Below are 11,501 nucleotides of genomic sequence, written 5' to 3'. Positions count from 1 at the left end.
AGGAGAAATTTGGGTGGTTCCTCCAACCTGCATTATAAGTATTACTGTATGGGTTATTTTGAGATCTAAAGTTATTGTTACCCATATAGTTGACTTGTTCCTCTTCGGTTGTAGGATTGAAGGATTGATATTCTGTATGCACACCTCCTCCACTTGAGTCACACCTCATTATTGGATGTACCTGCGTAGAACCAAGTAAACCATCAATCTTTTTATTAAGAAGTTCTACCTGATTTGACAGCATAGTAACTGAGTCGATGTTATAAACGCCGGCTGTTTTTATTGGCTTAGTCCTCATGACTTGCCACTGATAATTATTCAGTGAAATTTCTTCAATGAATTCATAAGCCTCTTCAGGTGTTTTGTTGTTGATAGTTCCTCCAGTAGCTGCGTCAATCATCTGCCTTGTCGAGGGATTCACACCATTGTAAAACATTTGAACTTGCAGCCATAGAGGTAACCCATGGTGAGGGCACCTTCGCAATAGATCCTTGTATCTCTCCCATGCATCGTAAAGTGTTTTTAAGTCCATCTACACAAAACAAGAGATATCATTACGTAACTTAGCCGTTTTAGCTGGCAGAAAATATTTTAGTAGAAATTTTTCAGTCATTTATTCCCAAGTAGTGATAGACCCTCGTGGTAATGAGTTTAACCACTGTTTAGCTTTGTTTCTCAGTGAAAAAGAGAATAACTGAAGGTGAATGGCATCATCAGAAATGCCATTAATTTTGAAAGTGTAGTAAAATTCTAGAAAATTTGCCAAGTGAGTGTTGGGATTCTCATCCTGTAAACCATAAAACTGAACAAACTACTGTATCATCTGAATTGTGTTAGGTTTCAGTTAAAAATTATTCGTAGCAATAGTAGGTCTTACTATACTTGACTCAGTTCCTGTTAAAGAAGGTTTAGCATAGTCATACATAGTATGTGGAGCAGTATTTTGATTAACCGCAATTGCAGGAGGTAGCTGATTACCTTGGTTTTTAGCCATCTCTTCGGTTGGGGGTTGAGTATCGCCTTCTTGCTCATTCTCCGTGTATCTTAAGCTTCGCCTTATTTCTCTTTGGTTTATACGAACTGTGCAATCGATTTCTTTGTCAAACAGTAATGGTCCTAATGGGTTTGTTCTAGCCATAAACTATGGAAACCTGCCAAGAGAAAGAAAAAGGAATTTAATAAATAATAATTAAATTAAATTAAATTGCAAGAAAAATAAATGGCTAAAGTAATAAAAATTGAGTGTTCCTAATATTTTAGCTCCCCGGCAACGGCACTAAAAACTTGATCACTAGGTTTCGTGATAGGTTTTAAATATTTATAATTACTCGTTCTTGAACTAACTATTATCACGATGTAGGCAAGTGTACCATCAAACAGTAGTTCAGTTTTAGCAAGACCGGATTGTCGAACCCAAAGGGACTAAAAGTACTAGTAATGACTGTCTTTTTATTATCTAGCATAAGAATAAAGAGGTTTTATTTTAATTAACTAATTATATAAACCAAGAACTCACAGAGAAAAGAATTGGGGAATTGCTTTTGGGAAAATCGATTGAATGAAGACAATACCTAAGGAAAAATCCACCTAGACTTTACTTGTTATTCTGGCTCTGAATCGGACAATTTATTCATTCAACTTGTTCCGTAGACATCCCTAAGTTATGTTATTATCCCTATTCAAGACTAATAACGTCTAATCCCTAGATTGAATAACTGAGACTTTTCTGTAATTAACACTCTAGGGTTGTATTAACTCGACCTATGGATCCCCTTATTAGGTTTCACCCTAATCCGGCAAAATCTTGTCACCCTATTTCTAGTCGCGCAATCAACTCCACTTAATTATGACAAAAGTACTCTTAGACAGGGTCTATTCCTCCTCTGAATAAGAGCATGTCTTGAATCAATATCCTGGGATATCAAAACAAGAATTAAGAACACATAATTAAAAACAAGTTAAATATTTATCATACGATTCGGAAAATAATAACAAGATTTGTCTTAGGTTTCATTCCCCTTAGGTATTTAGGGGTTTTAGTTCATAACTAAATAAGAAAACATCTCAGAAGAATAGAGAATACAAAATATAAAGAAACCCCAAAACTCCTGAAGGGAAATTAAGGAGAGATCTTTAGTCTTGATGATGAATTCGGCTTCTGAGATGGATCAATCGGCTTCCTTGGAGTAATTCCTTACCCCCTCTTCTCTGTCTCTCTTTTCTTCTTCCTCTAGGGTGTATTTATAGGCTTTGGAATGCCTAGAGGCTCACAAAATTAGCCTTTTCTGTAATGCCCCAATTTTCGGGAATTCTATGAGAGTTGGCAAATTTTAAATTTTGGTGTTCTGTCTGCTTGGCGTAGATTTAATCAGGTTAGTGGGCCTCTAGAAGGCCCAAGTTTAAGTTAAGATCCGGTGATTTTAGTTAATTTTAATTCTATAGAAAAAGGGGTTCTGGTTAGCTGGGCTTTAAGGTATTAATTGGGTAAAATAAAACACAAGGAAGCCCGTGGTAAGTTGGCTTGTGTCGTCACTTGGGGGTTTGAGAGGTGGCGTGTGGATGACCAAGGAGAGCTAAGGTTCGAGTCGCAAGGTAAGCAAACTAGTGATATTAATTTTTATGTGCAGAAAAGTTAAGTAATGGAACATAAGTGAAAGACTGTCAGGAGGAGTTTAAATTGCTCAAGGGATTGAGTAAGGAGGGGATAAGAGAGAGGATTTAGGAGCTGATTGGGGAAAGTAGTGATGGTCGAATAGTGGACTCTTGAGGAGCAAGAGTTGGCCGGCCAGGGGTTTCCTTTGGGGGGTAAAATTCGGCTAGGATAAGTGCCAGTATAAATTCGATATTAGGGGGAAAGTTGTGCCGTTTGCTGACCATTCTTCTTTTCTTTCTTTTCTCTTCTTCTCTTCAACTTTTTCTTTTTCTTATTTTCCTCCATAGTCGAATCTCTCTAACCACCTGTGCATCTCCATCTTTTGCTTCAAACGTTTCTAAAACCTTCATAGCCATTGCCATAAAAAGCTGAAATCCCGAAACCCATACTTTCTTCTGTGTCAATTTCTCCTAGCCAATTTTATTATCTTTTCCATCATTCTTGACCGATTCTCTAGTTCTCTAAACCTCAAGGTTCTGTCGACAAGACCATAGCAAAACCCTCCTATTTCATCTTTCTTTACACAGCTTCAACAAAAGCCGAAAACCCCACTCTCTTAGGGACTTGGCCGAATAGTGAGATCACTTTGAAGGCTTAGATCGGCATCAGAATTGAGTAGAAATTAATTGGGATCATTGACCGAAGGAACCGGTGGTAAGTCTTTTCAATATAGTCTTTATTTCGTATTTTAGAAAAAATCGAAACCCCTAAAGGTTAGAGAGGCTATCGACTTGGTCTTGTAGCCCTAAGAGGTTGTGATAACTGTTTTTTCTTGATAATAATATGATCTAGAGGCTGCTGATCAAGGGCTTGGACAAGTGGAGCAATGGGATCGAAGTCTAGTCACAAACTTCGACAAAGGTAGGATTGTTAGTGCCTAAGGTGTTATGGCCGAATAAGGTAAGGAGTTATTATGTAGTTCATTTCGGTAGTAGATTAACGTGGTAGTAATATAATTGTAGGTAGTTCGAGAGTGGATCTCGTCAATGAATCGTCATAAAACAGGTGTGTAACTGACACCCTTTATTAGTCTAGATTGGCAAAAGCCGAAAAGCTGAAATGCCGAAAATCAGTATTTTATAGATTTGCGAGTATGCGAATGCTCGTGAGGTAAATCGATTAATGTTTTTGGTAAGCTGCAATGTTTGGACTGCAAAGTGCATGATTTCTGTGCCCTCAATATTTTTGGGCTTATTGGGCAAAAATTGGAATAAAGGGCCAACGGGCCCAATTCGGTAAGAACCCTCGGTAAGTGATTCTGTTAGTACGTGAAAGGTAGGAGTATGCATGAAAAACCCTAGAATAGATAAATTACTGAAATACCTTTAAAAGTGGAAAATTTATAGTTTTACCCCTGGAGATAAATTACCGAAATACCCCTGGGGTTAAATTGACCTAAATGCATGTTTGATTGTTGTTATTTACTGCATACCATGTTGTTATTATTTGATACATGGACCGGGATATTGATGGAGGAAGTAATTGAAAGTGGCCTGTCCACGATCGGAGGCTTTGCCTCAATTTATCGATAATCGAGCAAAGAAGGCGCAACTATGGAGTGTAGGGGTGGGTGGGTTGAGCTATTCCCCACATGGAGTGTAGGGCTGGTACGGATGGAGTGTAGCAGTTGGTGGGTTGAGTAGACCCTCCAAATGGGCTTGCATATGTTTGTTGATGTTGCATGTATTTTGAAATGGACCTATGGGCCATACTGTTATCTGAATAAGGCGCTAAGGCCCAGTTTAATGTAATCTGAAAAGGGCTCGCCCAAGATATCCGTTATCTCTGAATGGGCTTAGGCCCAATGGGCTTGAGCTGACTTGGGCTTTGGATGGGTTTCCTTACACACTGAGTTTCCAAACTCACCCCTTCTTTAACCTTGTAGGTGGGCCTTAATGTGGGTGTCTTGGAGCCGGAGGGGATTCAGAGTGGCCACGGTGAACGCTTTTGGGTTTAAAAAAGAGACTGGTTTTCTTAAGCTATTTTTAATTACTATTTAATTTTTGGGTTGTAATAAGGCCATTTTAACTTTATTTTCTTCTTTGATTTTCTGGGATTATATTATTTTAAATAACTTTAAATTGATGGATAATAATTCAAATGGGCTAGACTTAGGGCGCGATTTCAAAATGATGCTTGTTTTAAATAACACGACGACACGAATATTCGATTTACCAAAGATAACCATTCAAAGAAATTTCAATTTGTTATAACCAAGTGTGGCAATGGATGTGGGCATGTCTAGGATTGGATCCAACCGAAGAGCTTAGTACTTAAGCAACCTTCATGGCTCACCTCCTCTGTTACGGATACCTACCTGGTGCCCAGCTTCCATTCACTTGGTTAGCTTAACAAAAGTCAACTTTTAAAACACTAAAAAGGGAACATGGGTTTTTCACTTCAATGTGGCATGTCGGATTCGACCATAACATCTGGGCCAGGTTTGGGGTGCTACATTTAGTAGTATCAGAGCCTGGTTGCAACAACTCGGCCGTGGATCGGGTCCAAAAAGGGGTTTTCAAAACTTTATGCCAAAAAGGGTATTTTTGGAAAAACCTGACTTTTGAAAATAAATTTTCTGTTTAGAGGAGATAATCTCCAAACTTGTTTTTTTTAAATCAAATGTTTGAAAAATGGATTTCAAAAAGCCTAAATCTTTTGAGTTTATCTAAAAACCGATAAGGTGGCACACTGAATCCCCGGCACCAAGGCTGTAAGTACCTTTCTGTTTTACATACTGAACTGTACTATAGTTAGTACTAGACCTTAGAGATAGTACTATGGATAATGTAGCGTAAAGGCTACGAAACTGAGATTGTAGGGTAAACTAAGCCCTAGGAAACCGAGACAGTAGCTAAACTATGATTACGTGAGAACAACTCTGAAACCTTATCTGTTCATAAGATATTCTGTAATAAAAAGTGGAAACAGTAAACTAACTGTATAAAATTTGTAATCAGATAAATCGATATGAGTACGAGAGCTACTTGAGGAAGAGGCCGTGGTCGAGGCCGAGGTAGTACTCAAGCTGGATCTTCGTCTTCTGAACACATACCCGCTGGGGTAGCACGATCACCACTGGTGGATGAGAACGGTCCATATGATCAGCCCGCGGGGGATGACGCTCTATCCCAAGCCATGTTAATAGTTTTGGAAAGGGTGGTCGGAGCTAATATCGGGCCCATGAATAGGGGGTCCATTTCTGAGCGACTCCGGGCCAATAGAGCGGAGGTCTTTAGGGGAATATCTAGAGTAGCCCCAAATGTGGCTGAGTACTAGCTGGAAGCCACGGAGCGAATTATGGATGACCTAGACTGCACAGTGGAGCAAAAGTTAAAAGGGGTGGTGTCCTTACTGCGGGACGAGGCATATTAGTGGTGGATCACTGTGAGAGAGGGTACCCCAGCTGAGAGGGTAACTTGGGAGTTGTTTAAGCAGTCCTTCAAGGCGAAGTATGTCAGAGCTAGCTATGTGGATGCACGAAGAAAGGAATTCCTGAACATGACTCAGGGTGGTAAGACCGTTGCTGAATATGAGGTAGAGTTTTTGCGATTGAACTAGTATGCTAGTGGTATTGTCTCTACCGAATACGAGCGCAGTGTTCACTTTGAGGATGACCTTAGGGATGAGCTAAGGGTGCTCATAGCTCCGCAGAGAGAGTGCGATTTTGCTGCACTAGTAGAAAAGGCTAAGATAGCCAAAGAGGTGAAGCAAGCTGAACGAAGGAACTACGACAGGGATCGAAACCGATTCAGGAGAGATGCTGGACCAACTGGTGCTGCAAACCGGAATTTTAAGAGAGCTAGGATGGAGGAACCAGTTCGAGCGGTTCCGGTGAACACTGTTAGACCACAAGCTTGTGGAGATTGTGGTAGAATGCATATGGGAGAATGTTGGAAACATTATGGGGCTTGTCTTCATTGTGGATCAAAGGAACATAAGATCAGGGATTGCCCTAGGAGGCCAGCTCACGCTCATGTGGTTGAATAAAGGGCTGTGCAACCCGTCCAACCAGCGAGAGGTGGACCGCCGCTGTAACACCCCAATCCCGTGACCGTTACCGGAAATCGAATACGAGGTGTTACCGAGCTTACTTCTTCTTTTTTTCCCCTATTTATTTTTTTGTTCCAGGCAAGCTGGCTAACTATATTGTAGTCGCTTTAAAAATCATATCTTGAGTTTTGGAACTCGAAATCCAATTCCGTAAATTTTATCCGAAACTAGACTCATATATCTATATGGGGGAATTTTTGTAGAATTTTTGGTTGGGTCAATTAGTACATTATATTCATTAAAGTATCCCCTATTTCAAGGTTCAACTACACTGACCTCTGTACATTACGATTTAAATATCTCTCGGTAAAGGGCTTCAATGCCTATTCCGTTTGTCTCTCATGAAACTAGACTCGATAATGAATCTGTACATATAAGGTACAACCTCTAATTATCTCGATAAAATTTACGGTGAATTTTCTAAGTCGAAACAGGGGATCCAGAAATTGCTCTGGCCCTGTTTCACAAGAATTTAATTATCTCCTATCATACAGCTCATATGGTAGTTTCGTTTCTTCCATATGGAAACAGACTCATCAAGCTTCGATTACATAATTTATTCATTATTTAATTCCATTTCTACTATTTTTAGTGATTTTCAATCTCACATCACTGCTTCTTTGTCGAATCTGTTACTAAAGCAAACTATGCCTATTTCATGATCTTTCCTTGATCTAACTAATAATTCATCATACATATTACAAATTATGACCATGACTAGCCATGCCAAAGGTTAATCATCACCGAGCTTCTCCCTACTACACTATTACCAAATCATGAATTTAACACCGAAAATAATCAGCCATGACATATGGCATAATAATCGAGTAGGCCTCAACCAATACTCAACCAAAACCGAATTACCAAAACTTGTGTCCAAACATCATAGAACCAAATCCAACCGAACATTATGCCATTTTCGCATGGCTAAAGTTTACATACCAAATTTCAACAAAACATAATAGCCTATACATGCCGAAATGTTCTCCTAGACCAACTAAAAAGAAGATACCAAAAGTTGCTAGCCGGTGTGATGACTTAGATGACGGTCCGAACACGCAAAAAGCGAGTCCAAGGAACCTAAAATAGGTGACAAGCAAACACCGAATGAGTATATAACTCAATGAAGTCATAAGCAATGCACTACCATCCATTAATAACATTATCACAAGAGGAAACAAAATGGAACGAGGCTAATTACTCCATCCAAACCGAACTATACCATAGTTCCTTAGACCTTCGATCCAATCTCATACCAAGTTACACATTCACATTCCATATACTAATCAATAGGATATTTGAGGCCCTTTTTATACATCATTTTGTTTTCGTAACAATCATACAACTAAATGACCTTACACTTATTCCACGATAATTCTTATGTACGTGACTTAAATTAAAATTGTCACATAGGTTCAAAACTTACCAAGCTCAACTCCAAATATAAACATAGCGCCTATTAGCCATGAACTCAAGGTACTTACCCGATCCGCCGTCTGTGATCAACTCAATAATGTCGCACACTCGGGTCAATAGTGATTCAAAAACATATAGTGAGTCCGCACACTTAGTGCTATATAATCAACTCGCACACTTAGTGCTATATAATCAAACTCGCACACTTAGTCTTGTACAAATTTTAAACCCGCACACTTAGTGCCAATCTCATGATCATAAATGTTTATACCCGCACACTTAGTGCCAAATCAACAACTCAATACATCTCACCTCTTTTCTTTTCATTCAATACTTTCATCACCATATACATACACGTATATAAATTTATCATTCCTTTCGACATAATTACATAGACATTATGTCTATTTAAATCAATACAAAATATATGCTTAGTGACCTACCTTGTGTTGGGTAAAATAGTTCCAAGTCGGCTACTCGATGACCTTCGTCTTTCCCTTGCTTGATTCTCCTCCTTTAACTCCTTGAGCTTAATCAATAAATCAACTAGTTTAACCATCTTGCTAAACATTCATAATTCAATTACACATGCATATGTATGTTCGTATATTCGGCAACCATGCTCACTAATTACCCATTTAGTCAATTATACACATAATTAAAGGTAACATCACGAACGGCATACTTATGTATATTTATATATATATATACACTTCCAAATGGGCATCACAATTAGATTTAACACCACCTTCATACTCAATTAGATGGCCGAATGTATGTATATATATACAATGTCAACTATAACATCTTTTAAACACCTAATTTCATCTCATGAACACTTAATCAAATTTTCCTAATCTAGCATATATTTTCACATCTATTTGTAACATCATGTAAATTCACATATAACTACATTTCTTAAGTTCTACATCTTAATGCCCATTATAGCCACTCCCATGGTCTAAATCTAACAATCGGCAACACCTACCTTTTCACTATGTTAGCCGAATACTCATTCTCTTCTTAGTCCTAAATTGACACTTCCAACAAATTAGCTTAATCAGCCCAACTTTCATGCTAACATCTCAAGCAACTTAACACATCCATATAACTAGCATGCTAATAGCATCAAGGTATCAACCAAAATTTTTAGGCTCCTTAGCCAAATTCTAACTCTCCATCAACCCCAAATCCAACCATGAGATAGATAGAATTTAGACTCATCACCCAAAGGTTGTATATACTTCCAAAGTTACCCTTGAACATACCTTAATCTAGAGGACCACCTTGGCGAATCTTCCTTCTTCCCTTCCTCTAGTTATGGCAATTGCAAAGAAAGAAAACATGAACACTCCTTCTTCTTCTCAAGTCACGGCAATGGGGAAGAGAGATGAGCATTTTTTTTTCTTTTTCCTTCTTTTACTAACATTATTTTATTTCCAATAACCCAATTTCTTATTATAATATCTAATTAAACATATGTATTGCCCATCAACATTCCATCTTGGCGCCACTATAAAGAAATTGGGCAACTTGACATGCAAGTCCACCTTTGTGTTAACATGCACTAATAAGCCATTTAAAATTAGCCTATCATATTTCACTATGTCTCATATTGATCCCTATTTAATAATTTCTCATGCAATTGGCAAAATTAGAGAATAAAACTTCCACATACTTATGTACACACATAATAAGCATAGAATATAGCAATTAATTATTTTTATGACTCGATTTTGTGGTCCCAAACCACTTCCCGACTAGGGTCACACTAGGGTACACACATTGCCGAGGGTCGTGGCCAAGGTCACGGTGGAAATGGCCATGGATGTGGGGCACTGGTAGGGTGTTTAACACCGAGGCTCGTCGGCCACTTTGGTATATCTTGCTCATCGCCGTGAGGAGGGTGACCTTTTGATGTCATAAATGGTGCGTTTTTATCTCGACGTACCTATACTTTGCTCGATAGATGTGGGGTCAACTCATTCATATGTAACATGTGATATTTACGGGGCATTGGGTGTTCACTTTGAGGAGATTGTGTGTTGGGTAACCGTGATAAGTCCGTTAGGTCGCTCATTAAAGTAGAGAAACTCCTTAGGGAGGTGCCTTTAGAGACTCAACGTAGGATTTTCGTGGAGACTTAATGGAGTTACCTTTCGGAGAATTCAATTTGATTTTAGGAATGGATTGGTGACCGGGCATAGGGCAACACCGGATTGTGCGACTAAGAGGATGGTGTTAAGGACTATTGAGGATAAGGAGGTAATGATTATTGAAGAACGAAGAGATTACTTGTCCAATGTGGTATCGACTTTAAAATTTGAAACGATGCGTAAGGGATGCGAGGCATACTTGGCTTTTGTAAATCAAGTTGAAACTGGGGATCTGATTGTGGATACCATTAGGACTATTAGGGAATTCCGAGATGTTTTCCTAGGGGAGCTTCCTGGATTGCCTCTGAATCGAGAAGTGGAGTTTGGAATCGATTTGTTGCTGGGAATGACTCTAGTATCCATTGCACCCTATAGAATGGCACCGAAGGAGTTAGTGGAACTGAAAGCTCAAATCCAAGAGTTGTTAGATAGAGGCTTCATTAGACCTATTGTGTCTCCATGGGGAGCACCAGTCCTGTTTGTGAAGAAAAAGGACGGGACAATGCGCATGTGCATTGATTACCGCCATTGAACAAGCGGCGATAAAGAACAAATACCCACTGCCAAGGATTGATGATTTATTCGACCAACTTAGAGGAGCTTCGATATTTTCCAAGATTGACCTTCGATCTGGATACCATCAGTTAAGGGTAAAGGAAGTGGATATTCATAAGATAAAGATTCGAACTCGATATGGTCATTACGAGTTCTGGTTATGCCATTTGGGTTGACGAACGCTTTTGCCACTTTCATGGATCGATGAATCGAGTGTTCCAACCTTACTTGGACCGATTCGTAGTAGTTTTCATCGATGATATTCGGTATACTCAAAACCAAGGAGAAACATGAGGAGCATCTACGTATTGTCTTTGCAAGTCTTGAGAGAGAAGCAATCAGATGCAAAGTTTAGTAAGTGTGAATTTTGGTTGCGAGAAGTGGCTTTTCTAGGTCATGTGGTTTCTCTTGAAGGAATTAGAGTGGATCCTCGAAAAGTTGAGGCGCTTCGGGATGGAAGCCACCAAAATCGATGATCGAAAATCCGGAGTTTTACGGGTTTGGCAAAGCTACTACCAAGGTTCGTGAAGGATTTTCTCTGATTGCTACACCATTGATGAAACTGTTAAGGAAAGGGGTAACATTTGTCTGGACTGAGAATCAGCAAAAAGCTTTTGACCATTTGAAAAAGGTATTGACTGAAGCACCAGTGTTGATTCAATCGGAGT

At 39.1% G+C, this 11,501-nt stretch overlaps 1 non-coding gene across 1 annotated transcript; it reads left to right on the top strand.

The window, feature by feature from the left end:
• The first annotated feature begins 458 nt into the window (after window positions 1-458).
• Window positions 459-565, top strand: LOC128285771 (small nucleolar RNA R71). The gene has a single exon (XR_008276321.1). It is a non-coding gene; the product is annotated as a small nucleolar RNA R71 (small nucleolar RNA).
• Window positions 566-11,501: the final 10,936 nt, after the last annotated feature.

This window comes from Gossypium arboreum, chromosome 12, assembly GCF_025698485.1.
Source record: "Gossypium arboreum isolate Shixiya-1 chromosome 12, ASM2569848v2, whole genome shotgun sequence".
NCBI lineage: Eukaryota > Viridiplantae > Streptophyta > Magnoliopsida > Malvales > Malvaceae > Gossypium > Gossypium arboreum.
The sequence above is the reverse complement of the archived record's forward strand: the minus strand, read 5'-3'. Positions and strand labels throughout refer to the sequence as shown.